This window comes from Euprymna scolopes, chromosome 18, assembly GCF_053919585.1.
Source record: "Euprymna scolopes isolate OS-2025 chromosome 18, ASM5391958v1, whole genome shotgun sequence".
NCBI classification, from domain to species: Eukaryota; Metazoa; Mollusca; class Cephalopoda; order Sepiida; family Sepiolidae; genus Euprymna; species Euprymna scolopes.
The window spans coordinates 30,370,905-30,388,528 of NC_136499.1; the positions used below are offsets into that span (position 1 = coordinate 30,370,905).

General features: G+C 32.1%; 1 protein-coding gene across 2 annotated transcripts in view; it reads right to left on the reverse strand.

The window, feature by feature from the left end:
* LOC145297904 (uncharacterized) overlaps nucleotides 1-8,987 on the reverse strand; it is a 48,153-nt gene extending 39,166 nt beyond the window's left edge. Inside the window, exon 1 of one of the 2 annotated variants that reach the window (XM_080144238.1) lies at nucleotides 8,749-8,987. The gene's annotated coding sequence lies outside the window, so the exon portion shown is untranslated. Of the gene's footprint in view, nucleotides 1-8,348; nucleotides 8,707-8,748 lie in introns of those variants that run through there. The other variant, XM_080144239.1, reaches the window with a different exon arrangement.
* Between the last annotated feature and the right edge of the window lie 8,637 nt (nucleotides 8,988-17,624).

The following is a 17,624-nucleotide window of genomic DNA, read 5'->3' on the forward strand; positions in this document are numbered from 1 at the left end:
AACAAGCATCTTTCCTTTCATCACCAATGCTCGAAACCTCGTTTTGCCCTAGTCAAAATGAATGGATTTTTTCCCAAAGACATCTCTTGTTTTAATAAGATCAAAGAAGTGACTTTTACTCCACATCTAAAACGGAAGACATATATCCAGTCTGTTGCTAAGATCACTGAAAAAAATTATTGGATCATTCTACCACTTCAGAAAATAGTTTACTAGAATGCAATCCTGTACCTATATACTTTTTTCAACCTTCTTTTAATATGTACTAGTCTACCTGTTGGCCCTTAAAGGGTAAGATAAAAAATGTTCAAAATAAAAAGTGATTTTGAGATTATATTGTCTTTTATTATCTTGAGAAAACATTTTTTTTAAGTGATGAGTGAAAAAAATAAAACTCCGGAAGCCTCCAGAGCACTACTGTAAGCACTAATTAAAATTAAGAAGGTCCTACGAGAAGCATTACTAAAAGCAAGTTTCTACCCCACGCTTGAAGAGAAAGGAAATTTTTAAGTAAGGCCTGAAAAAAATAAATCGCCAGAATTCACAAGAACACTACTAAAGCAGTAAATATGTTTATGAATATCATTATAGTTATATATTGTATATTTATATTTAAATTAGTTATTTTTAACACAACGCGGTTAAATTACACTTATTTTTAAGGAAACACATTAAAATAAGTTTAATCAAAAAAAAAAAAAAAATACTGTTGACCTTGTGTATGCTTTGAATAGCAGCAGTGGTTTTTAATATCGGACTTCAGACAGGGCGGCCATGAAATGGGTAAGCAGACGAATTTTTTGATACTGGAAGTCACAAACCAGATGGACGATTTAAACGCCCAAGCAAGCTGATCTGAGTTTTATAATTATATCAATTATTTTGACTCCTGTTCTCATCTTGGATCTTATGCTAACAACATTTTGACCAATGTAACTCCTGACTTTCATCAAGTGCGCCTTGTCTAACTTGTATGGAATTTCAAACATACTTCTTATAATATTCTTTATCATTCAATTAACTATCTGTTTCATTAAATCTTATCCTTGAGTGGTCTTTGGACTTGATAAGTAGTGATTCATTAGTAAAAACAAAAAAATGTCTCCAATATGTTAAAACGTAAATGCTCACAGATGCATAGAAAAAGACTGATATCCAACTAAAATTTTAAAATTAAGTTACTTAAAATCTAACCCTGTAATTACTGTAAACGTTTGTAATTAATTGAAATTTTAAATTAGTTGAATTGCAAAAGAGTCAGTGTGACTAGATATCACATGATACAAATTTATTTCCATTATATCTAAAAACTTATGATACCAAATTTATTTTGATAGCAAAATTAGCTGCTGAGAGTTCTGGAGTTAGATGTACAACAGTTGCAGTAGCAGTGACAGCAACCTGTATGAAATACTCTGGACAACGCTTTCAAGGCACAAATAAAGAGCAATAGACTTCATACAGATCCATGGTGTCCTCCTATCTTAACATTAAAACTGTCACTAAATGTGCTGCCAATTCCGACACAACTTTGAGCATTTCCTAAACGACCTTCAGCATCTTCGCACTTGATGTAAGGCTCATGAGATAACACCTCTTGGCATACTCTCAAAAGCTTTCTTCAAAGTCACAAAAGTAAAATACAGGTTCTTCTTCTTGCCAAGATACTTCTCTTGCATTTGTCTATTCTCAGGATAAATAGAGGATCAGTGGTACATCGTGCAGGCATAAGACGAAACTGCATTTCATCTCTGCTTATCTGACTATTCTCTCAAGCAATCTCAGCACTTGAGCCATCAACTTTAAGCCCTTGTAATTAAGCTCTAATATCTCAGGACTTGATCCATCAACTTTAAGCCCTTGTAATTACCTTTATTCAAAGATACTCTTTACCCTTGCAACAGTTCACAATTGAATTAAGATCGCAATTTTTCAGAACAACATCCTTTTTTTTCCATATGATTTGTTAAGTCTGTGATTATCTCACCCTCAGCTTTTAACATTTCTTCAGCATCCCTAAAAGTAACCAAACAGTTCATAATATTAATCTTCAGTCCTTTCATGAGGTTCTTCATCTTTCAACTAACAATCACTTCATTTCATTAACCTTATCCTCGAGTAACCTTTTGCCTTGATAACTAGTGATGCTCCAATATAAAATAAGAAAGTTTCTCCTGCAACTGATGCTCTTGTAGCATTATCCTTCTTCATCCTACTTCCAGCTTCCCATATCATTTCTTTCTCAATTTTTATAACGGAAGCGTCTGAATTTTCATGAAGAGATTCTGTTCCTTTTTTATCCTCTTTAAGATATAAATAAAACTAAATTAAATTAAATGTAACCCACATTACGACCCTTTACACCTAGCAGCTGTGTTCCAAAATTTATAATAATTTATAAATTTAAATCTAATTATTCATATTTTGTCAAATGTTAAATTATATATTTTTTTATAATTATAAAAAGATCAAAGCGAATTATCAAGTTACTTTGATGTGAGAGAAACATACACACATGAAGTTGTCTATGAATTTTCGATCATCTTTTTTAATATAGAATAACTATTGATATAGATTAAATTATTGATATAGATTAACTATATTAATATAGATTAATTTTTTGATCTAGATTAATTTTATTAATATAGTTTAACTATATTTAATATGGATTAACTATATTTAATATAAATTAACTTTATTGATATAGATTAACTATATTAATATTGATTAACTTTATTAATATAGATTAATTATATTAATATAGATTCTATATATAAATATAAATTAACTATATTGATATAAATTAACTATATTGTTATAAATTAACTATAATAATATAAATTAACTATATCAATATAAATTAACTAGATTACCTATATTGATATAAATTAACTATATTAATATAAATTAATTCTATTGGTATAAATTAACTATTAACTATATTAATATAGATTAGCTATATTAATATAAATTAACTATATTAATATAAATTAACTAGATAAACTATATTAATATAAATTAACTATATTAATATAGCTAATCTATATTAATATAGATAAACTATATTAATATAAATTAGCTATATTGATATACATTAACTAAATATAGATTAACTATATTGATATAAATTAACTATATTAATATAAATTAACTAAATATAGATTAACTATATTGATATAAATTAACTATATTAATATAGATTAACTATATTGATATAAATTAACTATATTAAAATAGATTAATTTTTTAATTGATATAATGAATATGAACACATCTGGGTTCCTCCTCACAAGAATATGATTAGCTATTATAAGTCATAAATATGGACGAGTATAGTATTCTAAGAGAGACGTCAAAAGATATGCCGAAAGCTTAAATCTTTAGGATATTACTATCTATGACCACGAAACCTCTTTCACTAAGGTGATTTACCAGATTGTCTTACTCAATTATTATAGCCAAGGCCACTCAGTTACTTCAAACAAATATATACCTTTCTGGGACATACCATTGATATAGATTAACTTTCTAAATATAGATTATAATCAAGTGAAGACCTATTTTCGGTTTAGCAGGATTTAAACATTGACCTTATAAAATTTTTTATTCTATGATGGGAGATTGAGGTCAAGCATTATACATAATCCCATGAAAAGTTTAAACGTACAGATTATCTTAATTAAAGCAGATTGACCTACATCAATGTTTTTGTTTTTGTTTGGAGAAGTAGAACAAGATGATTCTAATTTCAAAATGGGTTTGACTGCAAGTTGAACTTGTTTCATGTGGTTTTCAATATGTTAGATAGTACAAACGTTTTGGAATTATTTGTATTTATTTGCTTTCCCACAAAAGCAAAATGTGACACAAGGTCCTTTTTGATGTAGAGTTAAACCAGTTCCCCGAAAAAAAGGCAAAAGGGGCACTCTGGTTAGGACCAAAAATAATAATTGTCCCGGTATAGAAGGTTTCCCCTCCAATGACCGAGACAAATTACCTTAAGTGTAGCATCAGAACAGATACTACACTTTGAGATATTAAATCTTTTATTCAGGCAAAAGTTAACATGAACAAAAAACTTAGGCACAAGGCTTTGATCTCAGCCCAAAGGCCGAGAACAAATTTTGGAATTATTATTTCAAGATTTCCTTTTTTTTTTTTTTTTTTTTTTTTTTTTTTTTCAAAGAATTCACCACTTATCAAGACCCAAAGGCCATTCGAAGATAATGGTTAATGAGTGTACAGTGGTCAGCGGGACAACAATGTAGTAATTGTTAGTGGTGGAAGTTGGGCATAATTTAATTATTTAAGGGGTAAGCTCAACAAGAACTTGTTTACATTGGACTTGAAAATGACCATCATGTAGTCAGCTGGAAAGCAGGCCAGCGAAACGAAGTTCCACTGGCAAGCAGTTCTAGGAAAGAAGCTTTGTTCATAGAATTTGCATTTTAATTTAGGCACAGATAGAGAGTGGGGGAAATTTGTTGATCAGAGCATTTAAGGTCAAAAGATAGAAGCTTGGTTTTGAATGCATAAAAATTAACCATCCACCTTTTACCCCATTGCACCACATGCTCAAGGCCAGAGGAGAGAGACTCAGAGAGATCTTGGTCATTTTTGGTCTTTGGAGTGTTGCCATAGATGGTACTATAAACCATGTATATGTCGACGAATGAACTCAGAATGTGATCTAGGAGATCATTGATGAACATAAGGAAGGGATTGAGGCATGCCAGTATTGATACTTTGAGCTTTGAACTTCTGGCCATTGACGACTACTTGTAAAAACCTATTGGAGAGAAAAGATTTGATGATTGAGATAAACATTTCCAGATATTTCAACGATGGAAATCTTGTGAAATAGACCTTTATGCCAAATCCTATCAAATACCTTTTGATATGTCAAAAGCTATTGCTTTTGAGGAAACCCTCGTGGATAGATTCACTGATCTCATGTGAAATTACACTCAGTTCTTCTAAATGATTAAATGTGAAACTTGAGCCCATCTATTATATAAAAGTCAGTTGTCTATGTGTATGTATGCATGTCTGGCTAAGTGTCAAAAACTACAAAACAAATATCCACAAAGTTTCTTGGTGGCATTGCCTTGGATTGGTGATATATAAAATTTATGTCAAAATTATTCCTTTTTTTCATCCTAAATTGGCACAAATTTCGTCAAGGACGGGAGCGTCCAAACAGATGTACTAACTAAACGGAAGTAAGTCTGATTTTTAACCAAGGAGTTAATTCTCGTATACCAATTCATTCCTCAAAGAATTTATAAAACGATTTGCCTATGAACATGTATGTGTATGTCCTGAGAGAGGAATGAGCTGGGCATAGAATAAAGAGGAGGTAGGGAAAAGGAGTTAAAACTTTGGAACGGGGAAAGAGAAAACGATATAGAGATGAATAAAAGTTTTAATACAAATAAGTTATGGTTTTACCTCGAGCAATGCCGGGTCACCATTCTAGTTTTTCATGAGTCAAAACGCTCTATTTCAAGTTAGTTTTTTTTTTTTCTAAAGGGCATTTTATTAATCAGCTGTTATTTTCTGTTTTGTGATTCAATATTGTTTTCATTTTAACATCACAAGTAGTTCATTTTTTTTTTTTTTTTTTACAATATTATTTTACTTCTTGGATAAATATTTTCTGTTTGTATGCAAATGTTCCTTTCTTTAGATGAACCAACTTGACTTTTAACAAGTTGCGATCTATTTCTAAATTACAATTGGAAAACCAACTGTTTTTCTTTCTTTATGGACACATTTAAAAAATTAGTGTTTATCGAAATTACCCAGATTTTAATGTTTATCAATATATATATATATATATATATATATATATATATATATATATATATATATATATATATATATATATATATATTAGTGATGGGAAGATTCCAATATTTTTTCCGATTCTGATACAATTACCAATTCTAATTTTATAAAAACTCTAAATATTTAAATATAGAGTTGTTATTTTACGCCGATTGCCATAAAAAACGCATGCTAAGTGTGGAGATATTTTCCTAAACGAAAAAATACACTTGTGGCAATCATCTATCGATCATAGTTTTTATTAGTTAAAAACTAATAAACATTTACTGTTATAATAATTACCAGCAAAGGAAGATTTTGCTTTAAGCATATTCAAATAAAAAAAACAGATAAAAGAATCGTTTTGGCATCGGAAAATATGCACAAATTTTTCCGATTCTGATACCAATTCCGATGCACCCAAATGTTCCGATTTTTTATTTTTCCGATTCTAATTAATCGTCCCAACACTGATATATATATATATATATATATATATATATATATATATATATATATATACATATATATATATATATATATATATGCATATATATATATGCATATATATATATGCATATATATATATGCATATATATATATATATATATCAAAATTGCAGATAACATACACCTCTATGTTTCAAAACACGTAAACACATGCAGTGGAAACAGCTTCAAAATAATGCCAATCTTCCAAACAGACAATTATTTTTATTTACTTACACAGGAAAAAGACTTCATCACCAAATTCACTCCTGAACTGAACAGAACCTAATACCATCACACAAAACCATGAAATGCAAGGTACACTCGCATGCACACCGATACACATACACATACACACACCCACACCCACACATAAATCAGAACCGACACATTAAAACACATACACGTGCGCGCATACAACCACACACAGACATAACACCCCTATCTCTAATACAACACACTGAACAATACCAACCCTACTTAACCTCGAAACCAACAACACTAGGAGACACCTAGAATCATAGTATAATATCTGTTCCAACACCTCGCTCCCTCCTCAGTCAGGGGAGGAGAACCCCTCATGACTGAAACGACTATCTTCCCTTCTATCATCCCCCTCCCATACCTACACCCCCCAATGCCCCCCTCTGGAGAACAAAATCTTCCCCATACTAGGAACCGATCCTGGGTCTGGCCATACCCACATGGGGAGACAAATAAATAGAAACATTAAAAAATCCCCTATTTTAAATACACCCCTCTTTCTAAACAAACATAATATAAGACTAAAACGAAAAATCACAATACTAAAATCCAAGAATCCAAAAAATAAATATCAAAATAGAATGAAAGCACTCCTACCCTTACTTCAGAAGAGCCAGTCCCCCCCTCCCCACACATACACATTAGTAACGACCTCGGACCACAGCCGCCTTCCTAAGAAAGCAAATAACCCCAAAATACTATAAAACAATATACACATTCCCAAACCAATAAAAGCAAACACACACACGCACACACACACGCACACACACACATAAACACACACACACACACACACACACACACACACACACACACACACACACTACCCCACCCTAAAGGAAAAGGAAAACACATTAGCAGAAAGAGATAGCGACTGACTACAGCGAGGTCAAAATCTCCCTGGACAAACCAAATAAAAAAGCAATAAAAAAAGCAATAAAAATTCAGCATACCAATGTATAATAAACACTTACAAGCCTCCACCCCTTGGAAAAACTTCAAACTAACTACGAAAATCGCCATTGTTACACATTTGAAAATAATTTCTGACGAGGACGCATCAGACCGTCTGAAACGTACGTAAACGATTTCAATGACTTAAAAACATTATTACAATGATCCAAACATAATTCTCAATGAAAAACCAAGACACGGAATAATAAAATAATGTTAAAAAATGCACATTGTTGGTGACTACTCCCTTATTTAAATATATATATATATATATATATATATATATATATATATATATATATATATATATATATATATATATATATATAAATGAATGAGAAAGATTTAGTTTCATGTTTATAACAGTTATGAATGAAATGTTTATAATTTTAAATAAATATTTCAAGTAACAAACAGCTAGTATACTATTGCGATATTGTTGCATATTTTTGCTAGCCTAGGAGGATGCTATCATAATAGACAAACATATACTACACTAACCACTCCAAAGGAGGAGGGGGAGGTAATGTCTAGGAGAACGGTATTATGACAAACGAACATATACTACATTATCCACTCCAAAGGAGGAGGTAATGCCCGAAAGGGTGGTATCATGACAACAGAACACATACATTTGCTTTAATTTTCCTCAAATATCGTACAATAAAACTTTAATAGAAGTAACAATATAGTTTCGGCAGGCAGATACAAAAATCTCCATTAGTAATAAATATATTTCGTTAGTGATAAATATCATTTTGTGCCATCATTATGACTAAGATTCCTGCGAAGATGTTGTTAGTTTATAGTCACCTTGTCTTGGTTGCCGGTACAGAGTTCTTCCTGATACATGTTCCAGTAATGTCCGGCTGTATTACTATAGATTGTATTAGACATTAATTCGACAGCAATTGATAAGGCAACAATAAGCATTAGCACGTTGCAGACATGTAGCTCGTGCTGTGATTGCTTGTTTGCTTTTGATGATTAAACTGGCTTTAGAGATTAGATGATGAAATGAGTACGATCAAACTGCAAACATTTGTCGTCTACCGAGGTCTTCCTCTTCGTCTGTTGACCGTTGCTGTTTTTATAGACCTGCTGATCGTGTAAACAGCTCAAAAACATCTTTTTATTTTGAGGATTTGGTCGTCCTCTTATTGCTGCATAAATTGAAATTTAAATATTTGAATTCTAGTCAAACTGCACCTACCTGCTTTAATACTTTTCCATTGTCCTCTTTCTTTTTTTTTTCTTAAGGAAAATGAAGTGAAGAAAAGAAAAAAAAGGAAATGAAAGAACACAGTAAGACTAAAACGAAGAGAGAAAGGAAGTTAGTCCTCTTAATAAAGCAGTTGGTATCCAATCATGAAACTCATAAAGTTAGCTTGTCTTTCTCCTTTCTGTTTTCATTCGGAATTATTTTTATAATAGTGTTGCGAGGATTCACCCATACAGTACACTAAAGATGAAATAAGTAGAACTAGACCGAAAGTTACGACTCTCGGTGTTGTCAGTGTATTTTTGTAGTCCGCCATCTTGGCGGTACTTACTACAATGGTTGCTCTTTACATATGTGTTTTTTTTTTTTGCTTTTTTTTTTTTCAATATATTTTACCTTTTCTAACTCATCTCCATGTCTGTGTTTTCCTTAATTACTCCTCCAGGGTCACAACAAATAGTAATCAAATCTGTTTTCGTACTGTAAAGTTTACAATGACAATAAGAATGTACTGACACATTCTGTCAAGTAGACATTTTTTTTTATTACTCAAAGAGTACCAAATGATTATTAGGGGCGACACACAGATTGGAACGCCTGACATAGTATTCGCGACCCAAATAAGATCTCTTCGGTATGGCTAAAAGACACTGGCTTTTATGAGGAACTGTCATGGATACCCAGCGTTGCCCGGGTGGGGGTGGAATTCGGTTTGGACAGAGGTGCTATAATAAGGATCTTGAGCAACCCCCAGCACAACAAATAGTAATCAAATTTGTCTTCCTACTGTAAAGTTTGATAAATTCTGTCAAATAAACATTTTTTTCTCATTACTGAAAGAGTATCAAATGATTATTAGAGGTGAGGCACAGATTGAAACGCTTGACGATGACAGATGGATTTGGGATCAGAGAATAAATAAAGAAAGAAGTGATAAAACAGAAACATTCCCATGTCTATTACGTTAAGTAGGTCAACAAAACAATCAACAGGCGAATGTTGTCTGAAAAAAAAAAAAAAACTATGGTTGGAAATCACATTGAAAACACTGATGACAAAACAGTTGTTAAATGGCGTAAACAAATCTTATTTAACTGATTGACTATGGATCCCGAGAAAGGAGGAGTCTGATAGATAGTAAGACAAGTCAGAAGTGAATAGTCTGTTTTTCATTTATGAATAAATTCAATGAAAAGAATAAATGCATTCTTTTTTAGGTATATAAAAAAAGATCGTCTTGTTATTATCGATATTAAAGAAAGCAACTTTTGCCCAACTTGCAATGAAAAGGCAAATTATATTTATTTCCTTTGCACTCGAAACTTTAGATAAATTAGACAGATTGGATTAGTAATTACTGTACAAAATTATCAGCAATAACCGCTTCAGCACATTACTAAACACTATATTCACTGAGGTGAAAATGGATCCTTTATTGAATACATTATTTAAACATAATGCATATGTAAGGTACATGATGACCAGGGCTGTGACAACAGAATATTTTTTTCATTCTTTTGACTCTCAAGTATATATTTGACACAGTAAGGCAGAGTAAATCAACTGAGAACCACATCAGTCCTATATAAAAACATATAAGATATCAACGGATATATATTCAAGAGTCAAAACAATGAAAAGAATATACTGTTGTCCTAGCCCTGATGATGATACATTACCTTTTTCACCTGCATACTTCCTCTTTCTCACAGAAAAGGCGTTGTGAGTCTGTTTCTGCTCTATCATTATTTTTATACTAGGTGCTCGACTGAGCTCCAATCTATGGTCCCTTCCTGTAAAACGTTTGCAACAAATACTTGTCTAGCTACAACAACCATCAACAACTTTCTCCACCCCTGTCTGTGCCCAAAACTAAACAAACATTCCATAAGCAGAGTTTCTTTCCTAGAACTGTCCGTCTGTGGAATGCGGTAGGTTTGTTTACTTCCCGACTGACTATAACATGGTTGTCTTCAAGTTTAATGTGAATTAATTCCTATTGAGTCGTCCATTTACATAATCTAGCCTTACCCGAGTTCCACCTATCTGATCTTGTCTCACTATTTACTTAACACTTAACCCTTATCCTTGAGTGGCCCCCAGGCCTTGATAAGTGGTGACTCTCCAAGTAAAAAAAAAAAAAATAAAATAAAATATATCAACCATTTTCGGATTATTTATTACTGAATCCAGTAATTTTGGAAAAAGTTTTTATGCTTCAACTTCGTTAGGTTTTCAAATGTTTATTCATGGTGTTTGGTGTGGTTGTTTTTTTTTAGAAGAAAATTATTGGTTTTTTTTTTTTGTTTTTTACTTTGCAGAACATGATTGAGTTTTGCAAAGAGAAAGGAAAAAATAACATCATCAATGTTTGGGGCATTTTAGGTCAGGAAGCCAGTATCTTCAGACAGCCTGATCTGGTAACACCAGAAACCCATTTGGACTAGACGGCATGTGAAACATTGCACACCACCCTAAATATCAAACAATGTATTGCGCTACACCCTAAATATCAAACAATGATGATAGTCATCATCATCAAATTTTGTTTTTATTTTTATTGTAAAATTGCAAAACTCCCTATTTCTATTTGTTGAGGCCAAGTTCAATATTGCTAAAACAGCAAAAAAAAAATGTGAAAGGGATGAGTGACGAATTTATTAAAATTTAAAGAAGGACTTTGTGCTTCAAATCCCTGACCTAGTGTGTTAAAAAGCATTTTACAATAGTAATTTAGTAATAAAATTCATAGTTTCAATTAAAATCTTTATGGAAATTTTATTTTAAGAGTTCTTTGGGAGAGCTAACATTTTGAGTATGCGTTTTTTTTGTTTGTTTGTTTTGTTTTGTTTTTGTTTTTTTAAATTTGATTATGCGATTACTATACTATCGTTTGTTCTCATTGGTTGATGATATGCTTTGTTCTCATTGGTTGAAATTTCGTGGGGTGACTGGAGATGTTCTGCTTGATGCACATCAGTCTAGGTACAAAAAAGAAAAGAAAGAAGCGAAAAGTTAGTTTCCACTCAGCCGCCTCAGTATAAAGACGAGCTGTTAGACTCGGCTATTTACAAAGCATTGTATCTTAATGCTTCCTTGTTTACGATTTCAATATCAGGTTCTAGAGTTCGCCAGAAAAATGGAAAATTAGTAACTGATAAAGTGACCCATGGCGCAATGGATAAAAGTGTCAAGTTATAATCAGTTACAAGTAACCGTCTTTTGGAGGTTGATGATTCAATCATCGGTATAAGCAGTTTGAAAAATATAATTACGAAATACTCAAGGCAAATATACCCCTGTGTATTAAATAAATCGTTCCGGGGAGGGGCTAAGTGGTTAACGATACAGACTGAAAGCCTAGGTATGCCAGGTTCGAATCCAGTTTGTTTTATAGAAACACTTTCATTAAAACCCACACTTTACCTTGTGCCTAACCTCCTGAAAAGAAGGTAAATAAAATTTGAAATTTCATACAGATTTCAGTGTTAAACAAGATGCACCAGAAGAAGGTTAGAGGTTACATCGGCTGAAATGTTGTGAGAATAACATCCAAGATGAGAACAATAGCTCGAATAATTCAAACAATGCAGATTTAAACTGATTTTCAATTACAGAGTTGTAGATAGTTTAATATCTATTCTGAAATGATATCCTCCCAGTCATTATCCCCCCACTCTGAATAAGCCAAATAAATCACATATATATAATATATATGCGTGTGTGTATGGGTGAGATCTTGTCTGTGTGTGCGAAATGTTTTCTGACAAACTACTCTCAATTTTTGGTTTACAGACTTGAAACTTGATATAAAGAGGATTCGGACCCGTGGAACAAATCCGATTTGGTTTTTAGCCAGTAGAAATAGTTGCTAAGGGGTCAAAATTGATAAATTTGAACTTGGCAGGCATATATTGACGTAATGTGTATCCTCTACGCATGTGCAAATGCATGATAGCGAATACCGCCAGAGAACTAAATGTTTTGGTTTCAATTCTAGCTGATTCGATTCAAGTCATTTTTTATTCTGAACTTTTAAAATCACTACTTGAGTACAATAATAATAATCAATAGAGAATTGGCTCTAAAATAATAAATACAAAATCTGCATGAATTAAAAAAAATCATATTTAAGCATATTTTATGATCGGGCAACGCCGGGGTGCCTGCTGATGCATAATAGAACAACTCTCTTTAATTACGATATTAATAAGGATGATTTTCAGTCTCCCTTGAAGAAAAAAAAAAGTATGCTGTAATTTTATTTTTACTCAAGATGTAAAGTTTTTTTTTGTCTTTTTTAAAATTTTCTATGAAAAAAAAAACAAAAAAAACTTCAGTGCTTCTATAGCTTAGGACCTATATTGCTCTGAATTTTTCTGATTGTGATTCACGAAACAAACTGAAAATGTCTAAAACAGTTTACAATTTGAAAGACGAAATGAGCAAAGAATACCACTAGGTGAAAAATCCTGTACTAGTCTCGTTTTTCACTTTGTGCTATTCTTTGATTATTTCCAGCCCCGTGGACTAAATAATCGCTTGTTTAGTAATATTATACGTGAAAACAATACAAGCAACACAAAAATCTACTTAATATATTGCATATTGTCTAGTAAACAGTATCACTATATAAAATATTTCTAGACAGCTAGCCACCATAACCTATCCCCTCCAAAAAACGATACTAAAATATATTTTTTTGTACACAGTTTTACTGTAATTAACAGTTTAATTGGCGAGTTTTTAAAGTTGGTCACACTGTTGACGGGTGGACATTAAAACACTGTCCACCAAATTCTATTGGAATTTAATATCTCTTAAAACATTTGACACTGAGTGACTTTTTTTTTCTTTCTTTTTTTTTTTTTTTTTTTTTTTTTTTTTTTACATCTCTCTACTTAAGTTACATATAATTACGAATAGTTGTGTTCCAATATTGGAAAATTATGGAAACCAAAATTCACAACACCAAAAGTAAATTGAACAGAATTTGTGAATGTATATGTTTATTTGAAAGCAGCAGCAGCAGCCATAGCTGCTGGCTACTTCTTCTTTATCAATCAATTAGCTGTACATATCCAGCGTTGCCAAGTAAAAAACATATTGCCGGGTGGAGGGTTTAGTTATATACTATTTAAGCAAACACCAAATATCCTAAGTTGTGATTATTTTCAGGAAAGTTGACCATATTTTGGATTTTTGGAAGCATAAAACATAGTTATCTTCATCTATGAAATTCAAACAGGGAAATAAAATCTCATAACTTAAAGGGAAATAACTCATCGGTTAAATGAAAAGTTAATTCCATTTTTAAGCGCAACTGATGTTGGTTATAATAATAATAAATGAATAAATTAAATTAAAAATAAATTAAATAAATCAACTTTATATAATATTTCGAAACAGACTATTTAAAACAATTCTATTACTAATTTCCATTAAAAATGTAGAGCTCATTATTAAAACAGATTTTCTTTAATGGAATATGCTAATGAGATATCAAATGTTGATTCCTTATATATATATATATATATATATATATATATATATATATATATATATATATATATATATATATATATATATATATATATACACACACACACACACACCCGCCACAACATACAGGGTGTCCACAAAGTCTGGCTACATAATGTAGCCAGACTTTGTGGACACCCTGTATGTGGTGGCGGGTGTCTATTTAAATAGACATTCCGACGAGTTATTTTCGGGCTTCAATTCCATGGTCGAGTGGGAGAACCGCTGACTATCAACACGACGGTTCTAGGTTCAATCCTTGGCTTGGGAGAGATGTTAGTCTAGCGGCACTGATGAGTTGTGATACAACGAAACAGGACTGTATGTCGATGACTATATATATATATATATATATATATATAGAGAGAGAGAGAGAGAGAGAATGAATGCAGGAATAAAAGTTTATAAAAAGTCCGTTTTCAGTATTAAAATCTATTTCTGAAAGAGTGTACCTTTTGTAAATATTAACTAAATTTGTGAATGAACAGACAGGAATACGACTTTATTATAATAGATGTCAAGGTTAAGAACAACCTTTCACAAATGTACGCACAAAGCTTCTAATTTAGAGTAAGCAAAATAAATAGGCAATATATATATATATATATATATATATATATATATATATATAATTATATTTGATAGATAAAATTATATTTGCGAAAAAATTAAGTACACAATAAAGCAAGGCATCATTGATCTGGGTACGTCCTATCACTTCTCGTGATTTGTTACGTAATATTTAACGTAGCGCGGATCCGCGTATGCAAATGAATGTGAAATGACGTCACCAGTAGGAAAAAATAAAGACTTTAAAAAGTAGATCGCGTTCGAGATGTGGATGACGTTCGAGAGCACGATCACGTGAGAAACGTCCCAGCGATGACGAGAGAATGAGGAAATAAATGGCGTTGTACAAAAAAAAAAAAAAGAAGAAAGAAAGAAAAGCTAGTTGAAGTTCTTTTCTATTTGCTGTCTACTTTGCGATTGAGGCTACAATGTGTTGGTTCCCGGAGGACGTTACAATACGAAGGGTTGCCTAAAGTTTTTACATAAACTACACACTTTTTCTTTTTTTTTAACCTTACCCAGCACAAATAATCTTCATCTTGTTATTTTATTACTATTTTTTTTTCTTTTGTGTGTGTTGGGAAGGGGGCGATGACTCTAATATATTTTGGGACCATTCAGATGAAATTGCCAGAAGTTCTGCGGTCTTTTTACAAGTGCTTATTGGATTAGGTCAGTTTTATCTTTTAAACACTTGAAGCTTAATCAGGATGATGTGGGTTAGAGCAGGGAATAGAGAAAGAGGGGGGAAGAGGGAGGTAGAGAGGGGGGATCCGGAAAGGGAAGTATGGGCAGAAGAGTGGAGGGTAGGGGGGATATAGATTGTGTCTGTCCATTATTGAGCAGACTGTTATTAATAAGGATCTTCTGCTGAGTTAGACTGCAAGCGTTTGAGGGTGAGGGTGACTAAGTGGGAAGATAGAGACAGGAAAGAGACTAAAACTAAAAAAAAAAAAAGGGGGGGGTGGAGATTGGTAGTGACGTGTGGATGATGAGAGTGGCAAAATGAAAGGCATGGTGATGGAAGCTGCAGCCTCAGTATAAAATATATATAAAGTAAAAAATAAAAATGATGATCTGACATTCAGTGAACCTTGGCACATGGAAAAAAAAAAAGAAAAAGAAAAAGAAAAAAAGAAATGACAAAAATAACTTCCATAATGAAACATTATCTCCAGCAAAAGCGTGTGGGGAGGGGGTTGGGGGAGCTGAATGCTCACAAACAACTTCATTCTCTTTGTAGGGGATTTTATGAAAAGTTTAAAAGGATGTATTAGTCATTTATTTATTAATCCTTTATGTAGTCTGAAACCAGTGTAGGGCAGCCGTGCACAGATTTGCAGAGAACGATCTTCCTAGTTGTTGTTGTGGTGGTGGTGGTGGCCGTGCTGGTGAGGAGGCTATGGATCATAAATTAAAAAGACAAACGTAGATATTTTGGTGCTGTTACCTTCATCCGTATATGAATACTTTAAATGGATGCTTTAAATGGTGAGAGTGGTGTTAGTTAATCTAAATAAAAGGGGCAAGAGAAGAAAAGAAAAGGGTTTATGATAATATTACAATGTATTCTGATTTTGTGAATTTCTTTGGCTTTGTAAGTCATGTAATGTCGATGTTTAAAAATGTATGTATCTATTATAATAAAGTCATATTCCATTTTATTCCCGTCTGTTTGTTCAGAATTTGATTAATTTGTACAAAAGGTACACCATTTCACAAATTAATTTTCATACGGACGTTTACACATTTATGTTCCAGCGTATATTTCTATATATACATTTTATTTAAAGAAAATCTACCTTCAATGAGTAACCTCATTTGCATTTTACATGAAAAGAAAATTTATTTTAATAATTAGCTCAATGTTATTAATTGTTTGTTATGATAGAATTGTTTTTATTAGAAATGTTATTTGAAGTTGATTTACTTTGTTTTTAATTTAATCTATTATATTTAATTTATTTTCAGTTATTATTCGCCTACATCAGTTGACTTTAAAAACCGGTGTTAGTTTGTTTAAGCTGTAAGAGTTGTTTCCCCCTGTAAGCTAACCCCCCCCCCAGTTCAATTTTAATACAGGGTGGTCACAAAGTCTGGCTACATAATCTACATTTGACCAACCAACTCTGGTGTTCTGACTTCCTTACTTCTCCCATATCTCTCACCATCCCTCAAAGACTCTCTGCCTTCCTTGAATCTCTTATGCCACTCCAAAACTGATGCTTGATTCATGTAAGATAATCCAAATCCTGTAGATTATGTAGCCAGACTTTGTGACCACCCTGTAGATGAAAATTGATACATTTTATGCTTTCCTAAATCTAACATGATGATGATGATGATCGCCATCATCATCATCATCATCTATCATCTATCATCATCAAGAAGAAGACGAAGTGGTGGTGTTCTGCCTGGTACAGTCATTGACGGTTATGACTTTTCATCTATCTCTCTTTCTTGAGGCATTCATAAATTCATTGTTGCTCATTATTTTTGATGTTGTTCAGACTGTCAACGTATGCTTCTCGCTGTCGCCCTTTGCTTATGCTACCCATGATTTTTCCTGTCGAGCTAATCTGTTCCATTCCGCCTTTTCTCTAGAATCTCATGAATCTTTTTTATACTGCTGTGATTTATACTGATTAATAATAAATAAAAACCAACCCAAATACTTTTTTTTTTAATCAGTAGTATTTAGCATGAAATACGTCAATAAAACAAATTATTTTTTATTTTATTTGTGGGTTACTTAC